Source organism: Vombatus ursinus, unplaced genomic scaffold (assembly GCF_900497805.2).
Source record: "Vombatus ursinus unplaced genomic scaffold, bare-nosed wombat genome assembly UNPS02014941.1, whole genome shotgun sequence".
NCBI classification, from domain to species: Eukaryota; Metazoa; Chordata; class Mammalia; order Diprotodontia; family Vombatidae; genus Vombatus; species Vombatus ursinus.
This window is the reverse complement of record NW_020954719.1, coordinates 10487237-10493596: the sequence shown is the minus strand read 5'-3', so window position 1 is coordinate 10493596 and position 6360 is coordinate 10487237. Positions and strand designations below refer to the sequence as shown.

The window sequence follows — 6360 nt, the reverse complement described above, 5'->3', positions numbered from 1 at the left end:
ATAGTATAGTACAGTATGGTATGGTATGGTATAGTATAATATAGTATGGTATGGTATGGTATGGTATAGTATAGTACAGTATAGTATAGTATAGTATAGCATAGCATAGCATAGCATAGCATAGTATAGCATGGTTTAATATGGTATGGTATGGTATGGTATAGTATAGTATAGTATAGTATAGCATAGCATAGCATAGTATAGCATGGTATAATATGCTATGATACGGTATGGTATGGTATGATATGGTATAGTATAGCATAGTATGGTACAGTATAGTATAGTATAGTACAGTACAGTACAGTATAGTAAAACAAAACAACAGATATTTGCTCTAAAAAGGAATAGGTATGAAAGGATGCCCATCAGTTGGGGAATGACTGAACAAATTATGGTTTATGATTGTGATGGAGTACTATTACACTATAAGAAATGATGAAGGGGTTGGTTTCAGAGAAAACATGGCAAGCCCTATATGAACTGATGCAAAGTGAAGTGAAAAGAACCCGGAGACCATTGTGCACAGCAACAGCAATGTCATCATAATGATCAATTGTCAAAGACTTGTCTACTCTGATCAATATAATGACCCAAGACAATTCCCTAGGAGTCATAAAATAAGTTCTCCACCTTCACAGAGAGAGCTAATTAGCTCTGAATGCAAATTGAAGTTTAATTTTTTGCACTTTATTTTTCCTGCTTTTTTTGTTGCAATTTGGCTAATATGGAAATATGTTCTGCATGATTTCACATGTGTACTTAATATCATATTGCTTGCCTTCTTAATGAGTGGGGGAGGAGCTGAAGGGGAGGGAGAGAATTTGGAACTCAAAATAATGTTAATAAATTAATAATAAACATTTTAAAAAAGGAATAAGTAACCGAGTGTTAAATCGATCTTATTACATAATAATAATAGCTAAAAAACATTTATTGTTATATTATATTAATATGTGCCAGGCACTGTGCTAAGTGCTTTACAAATATCTCATTTGATCCTCACAACTATCCCAGAAGGGAGGTGCTAATATTGTCCCCGTTTTACAGGAAACTGAGGCAAACAGAGGTTGAGTGACTTGCCCAGGGTCACGTAGGCAGTATCTGAGGCTGTATCTAAACCCAGGTCTTCATGACTTTCAGGCCCAGCATTCTATGCACTGCACCACCTAGAGGCAAGTGTTGCAAGTATTACTTAATACAAAATTACCACAAATTAAGCACCTTCAGTGGGCCAGACACTGTTCTCAGCACTGAGCATACAAGTACAGAGAATGACATAATTCCTACTCTCAGGGAGCTTGTGTTCTATTTGAGGAGACAACAAGTACATGCATGAGTATATAGAGGATAAATATTGAGGGAATGAGCACAAGTTAGTTAGATTCAAGGGGGTTAACGTGGGAGATAACTAGCTACTGGAAGGGAGTCAGAAAGGCTTTAAGTAGAAGGTGGTACCTGAGTTGAGTCTTATAGGAATAGAGGGAATCTGTGAGGCAGAGGTGAGGAGGGAGTGCATTCCTAGAATACTGCACAGCCTATGCAAAGACATGGCAGTAGGAGCTGGAATATCATGTGTGAGGAACAGAGAGATGACCAGTTTGGCTTGACTGCTGAGTCAAGCATCAAACACTCTTAACACTCAAACCTAGCAGCTACCCACATAGGACTCCTAAGCAGTGTCATTCTCAGATCCTGATAGCCACTCTTTACCCCTCCTCCCAGTTCCACCCCATCGTAGAAGAAGCATAACATCGTCACCCGTGGCAAGATGTCCAGTTGTGTCCACAGCAGCAGTATGGGTTGCACCAGTTATCAATGGCAGTACAGTAGGTGCTACCACAGTAACCAGGGGGCCTTCCAGGAGGGGAAAGTGCTTTCCTACCACACTAACCAGGCAAACAGGATATCAGGATCAGAGCTCAGCTGCAGCTTTTTCCCCATCTCCCTTTTTGGCTCTACTACCCAGACTTCAGTCCTCACCTCATCCCATCACAAGACACTCCTTCCCCCTCACCTTCTGAAATGGATGTGCTGAAAGCTGCTAAGCCGCACACAGGCATCTCAGAAATGCAATCAGTCAACAGTCATTTATTAGGAACTTACTATTCAGGCATGATGCTAAGTGATACTATAGATCTCTGTCCCCTCAAGAAGCTCATATTCTAATGAAGAGATAACATCTCAAAAGTAATCAAGGACATACAAACTATTTAAAGAGTGTAGAAAGGTAATCATAGAGGAGAAGGCATTGACACTTAGGATGGACTGGGGAACACCTTCTGCAGAAGGTGGGATTTGAGATGTATCAGAGGAAGGCAGGGAAGCTAAGAGGTTGAGGTGAAGGGGGAGAACATTCTAGACATGGGCAACAGCCACTGTGAAGGCACAGAGATGGGAAGTTATTAATGTGATTCTGGGTAAATCACTTAACCTCTTTATGTCTGTTTTATTTTCCTTATCTGTAAAATAGGGATATTAATAATATCCACCAAATTGAGGGGATGCCCATCAATTGGGGAATGAGTGAACAAGTTGTAGTGTATTAATATAATTGAATACTATTGTGCTAGAAGAAATGGTGGACATACAGATTTCAGAAAAACCTGGAAAGACTTACATGAACTGATGCTGAGTGAAGTGAGCAGAACCAGAAGAACATTGTACACAGTAATAATAACACTGTGCGATGATCAGCTATGGTTGACTTAGCTCTTCTCAGCAATACAATGATCCAAAGCAATTCCAAAAGACTCATGTTGGAAAATGCTATCCACATCCAGAGAAAGAACCATGGAGTCTGAATGCAGATTGAACATACTATTTTCACTTTTTTCTGTGTTTTTTTCCTTTTGTTCTGTTTCTTCTTTCACAACATGACTAATGTGGAAATATGTTTTACATGATTGACAAGTATAACCTATTGCTTGCCATCTTGGAAAAGGGGGAGGAGAGGGAAGGAAAAAAATTTGGAACTCAAAATCTTTCAAAACATGAATGTTGAAAATTGTCTTTACAAATAATTGGAAAAAATAAAATACTATTAAATTTTTTAAAATAGTGCCTACATGTAAGGGTTGCCGTGAGGATGAAATGAGATAATTGTAAAGCACTTAGCACGATACCTAGTACATAGTAAATACTTCTTTCTCAGCCTCCCATTGGGTATTTCATTCCCCTCTCTCGCCACCACTTCCAAACCCTCATGCCCATGCAACATGGAACCCTCATTATGACCTCATCATGGTAAATTGATACCCAGATCCCAGTTTTGCAAGTTTCACCCCTCATGATCCTCAGATGATTGATTTACTTGATGGAAACTCAGGGAAGATGGCATGTCAGCTTTATGATCAAACTCTTCTAGTATCATCTTACTAAATAAGTAGTTTCCTTATGTGCAAGGAGCAGCAAGTAGATTAGTATAACTGGATCTTAGAATGAGTAGAGAAGAATAAAGTATTAAAACTGGCAAGCTATGGAAGGGGCCAGGTTTTGAAGTGCTTCAATGTGAAGCTAAGGACTTTGAGCCTGGAGATACTGGGAGCCATGTGTACTTCCCCAAGAGACTCAGAAAAAAGGCATATACACACCCTTTCAAAAATAAAGAAGTGAGAGAGGGCACTAACTAGGTGGAGGGCGGGGCAGGATCTAGTCTCCATCATGATTCAGGAAGGAAGAAAAAATGGTTTTTGTTTTGTTTGTGTTTATTTATATAGGAGATTAAAATGAAATTGAATGGGCATTTTGACAGGTGGGGGTGGGAAGCTTCTCTAAGTAACAGATAGGTAGAAGAAACAAAGGTTGGGAAACAGATACTAGGGTAAGGTCAAGGACCATTAGGGGAGAGGGACAGAGTGTGTAAGGAGGCACTGGGGGGTACAGCTAGAGGTATGGTATGGAGCTGGGAGGCAATGAAGAATGGAAGTCAAGCATACACAGAAAGAACTAGGGATGCTCTCCTACACTCACCAATCTTCAAATTCAGGAGAAATTCTTAAGGGTCTAGGAGTCAGTCCCACATGATGTCCCAGCTGAGTGGTGTCCTCTTTGACCTCTGAAGGTCTTTTCCAGGTGAAGAGTACAAAGCTTCATCTACAAACAAGCCCAAGCAAGCCATAACAGGTAAGACTCACCAGATCAATTTCCATCCATTCAGCAGAAATGAGAGCCTTGTCAAACGAAAGGCATTCCTGCTATTGCAACTTTTCCACATTCTTCTCCTCACCCACTTACTATGGGACTATCCCCAGCTACTGGGAATCCAACCAGCAAAGAGCCTGGTTTCCACCTCCACCCACCTCCATCTGCCTCCACCTTCTGCTTCCACTCCTCCATCTCCCCTTCTGGGTATCAAGGTTTCACCATCATCCCAAGAACCCTGAGATAACATCATGATGAACCATCAGCCAGTCACTTGACAGGAATTCCTGTCAGCTGCTGGGGCTGGGCTCCTACCATCAGATATATGGGATTAAAGGCTGACAGCAGTCAGAAGAAACTGTCACAGAAGCAAAATCAGTACCGTGTCCCCTCCCCTGTCCTGAAGCGGCAGAAGATTGTGTTATGCACAGTTGGGAGAAATGATGTCTCAGACCTATAAATTATTGCTTGGGACAGCTCATCAGGAGGTGGGAGGTGGGATTTGCTTGACTGGATCCCAATTACTTCTTTTCCCTCCTTCAGACTAGTGAAGGAACTCAGGGTGGGATGAACACCGTAATGAATATGCAGAGATGGACCTTGTAGAACAAGAGGACTTTGGGTCCTGAAAATGCAGGAGCCCAATCCATTGTAATGGGGGTAGGAATTTAGGGGTGACTGGCTTATCCAAAAGTGAGAGATTGGGGAGCGAGAGAGAGAGAGGAGAAAGAAAGAAGGAAGGAAGGAAGGAAGGAAGGAAGGAAGGAAGGAAGGAAGGAAGATCTGTTACCACCACTCCTCTCCCTCACCTTTGAGGGTAGCCTCAAATGTGTAGAGACTCAGGCATAGATAGGGACTGAAGTTTGATTTCATTTTTTATTGGAAGCTCCCAGAGAAAGAATCTTCCTCTTCCAATGTAAGTCAGCACCTTCATGTAATTTACAATTTCAGAGTTTCTTAGAGAGGTTGTAACTTGCCCAGGGTCAAATGGCCAGTATGTGTCAGAAGTAAATCTTCAGCTCCAGTCTTCTTGGCTCCAAGATGATCTCTCTATCCACTATACCTCTCATACACATAAATAATGGTCTTCATAATTTCCACCCCTCACCGCCTTACCCAAGAACTCTTGCAGAATCCCCAAGGAGGCTGAGTTCTCTGAATGATCTCTTACTTTCTTCCAGAGAATGCAAGTGAGTCAGGGATGCCTTTCCCCTCAGCCCTTTCCCAGGTGGCCCAGCCTTACAATCTTCCCCCACCCAAATATAAAGAATACAGTTGTCTCCTAGGTTACTGATTATCCTAGTTCTCCCATTACCACCACTACCTTCCCTTCCTCATTTCATCTATTTATACAAGAAGATTGGAATTAAATCCCTGAGGTGCCCTCACTTCTAAGTTCTATCATTCCAGAAGCATATAGAGTCTACAGGTCTAGCTAGGATTCTTCCCTCCCTCTTCTCTCCCTATATTTTTTTTCCAAGCTTCTTTTCTTTTCCCCTTTACTCTTCTTTCTCCTATCCTTCCATTTTTAAAAATCATTTCCTTCCTTCTCCACTTGTCCCTTTTCCACTTACACATTTAGCTGGTATGTATTCATGATAATAAATTCCTGGATCTGAATAATTTATAAATCAAAACAACAGCTTTGCAATACTTTGAACAGAGATATATTTTCAATAAATGATTGTTGAATTGAATTGATTTCAGTGAAAAGAAAATAACACTCTTCATGTGACCAGAACAGAAAGCAAAAAAAAAAAAAAAATAAGTCAGTAATCCAGATGTTTATTTAACATGATGCTAAACATCTTTAAGTTTAAGTAACTTTCTAACCAAGAGTTTCTAGGTTTCTACCCTCTCTAGTTCAAACAATCCTTGTAGATAACTCAATAATTCAGGATCCAAAAAGCTGTGGAGGAGAGGTGTGAGGGGAGGAGAGAAAAGGACAGAATTGTATGGTCCAGCTAGCTTTATACACCCAAGAATTTCTTTGTTACCTGGTATCTCCCCTTTACCTTCTGCCATGTTGATGACACCAATAGAGGTTCCCAAAAGAAATCCTTTCCCCAACTAGACTGTAAGCTCACTAAGGGTAGGCATCATATGAGCTTTGGATCCCCCACAATGTCCAGTATGATGGCTTGCATATAGCAGGCATTTGTTGAACTAAGAGGGTGGGTGAATGAATGAATGAATATCTGTTGAGTATCTCACGTCTAG

At 40.9% G+C, this 6360-nt stretch overlaps 1 long non-coding RNA gene across 1 annotated transcript in view; it reads right to left on the bottom strand.

Moving 5' to 3' along the window:
• Positions 1-4173, bottom strand: part of LOC114029742 — a 17417-nt gene extending 13244 nt beyond the window's left edge. The window contains exon 1 of the long non-coding RNA XR_003567525.1: positions 3970-4173. This is a non-coding gene — a long non-coding RNA (uncharacterized LOC114029742). The remainder of the gene's footprint in view (positions 1-3969) is intronic.
• Between the last annotated feature and the right edge of the window lie 2187 nt (positions 4174-6360).